Genomic DNA, 904 nt, shown 5'->3' with positions numbered 1-904 from the left:
ATGTGTCCAAGCTACCTCTGGTGCTTGCAACATCTACCCAACACAGCACCTAAGCATTGCGTGCAGCCTGCTGGACTGACTGACGCCGTTTCCTGCCGCTGCAGAGGAGTGGCTCCCGTGGACTGGCAGGTACTTTTGTCAATGTGTGTGGCTCTGTGTGCCAGGAAATGGTGAAGTATCACAGTGTTTTTTTAAGTGAGGCAGCTTGTATCTGGCATTGCTTGGTGTCTACTTCAAACTCTCACATAATTTAGAGTCCTGATTCCACTGGATACCTCGGTGACTGAAGGAAATGGCCCCACTTGACTAGCTCCCCCTCTCCCCCCATAGCAAGGACTCAGGTAAATCTGCACTGCCTGTCTGTCAGCACTCTTACTGTGAGGAAGAAAGCATTTTCTATTTAGGAATAAAGCCCTGCTCTTAGTAACTAAAGAATTTGGATTGCAGACCAGCAGGAACAAAGATCTGGATACCTCATTACATATACTGAAGCACATGTATTTTGAGTTCTTGAAGTGATGTTATGAAGATTATAGGGTGAAACAGTGATCGTGTTAGAGATCTGCAGTTTGTTTGCCTTGGGAAAAGGGCAGGATTTAGTGACAAGCTATGATTTCTGGTCACAACCTCACAATCATGTAGAGGGGTAGTGAACTCTGCTGTAAAGGAACACATTCCTTTCTTGTGAAGTCACCATCGCTCACTCACAGGAGATTTTTTACACGGCTGTTAGATTAAGAAAAGAAAGAATCCTAACTGCAACAGACAGCAGTTCTGTTACCCTTTCTACCCTGTTCTACATTACCCTTAATGCAGACAAGAGTGATGAAGATTTGAGGAAAAATTTCTCTGACATCTCATCTTTAAGAATGGTAGCATAACAAATGAGATGGGACCATCCTCA

Source organism: Dromaius novaehollandiae, chromosome 8 (genome assembly GCF_036370855.1).
Source record: "Dromaius novaehollandiae isolate bDroNov1 chromosome 8, bDroNov1.hap1, whole genome shotgun sequence".
In the NCBI taxonomy this organism is placed as follows: domain Eukaryota; kingdom Metazoa; phylum Chordata; class Aves; order Casuariiformes; family Dromaiidae; genus Dromaius; species Dromaius novaehollandiae.
This window is presented reverse-complemented; position numbering follows the sequence as displayed.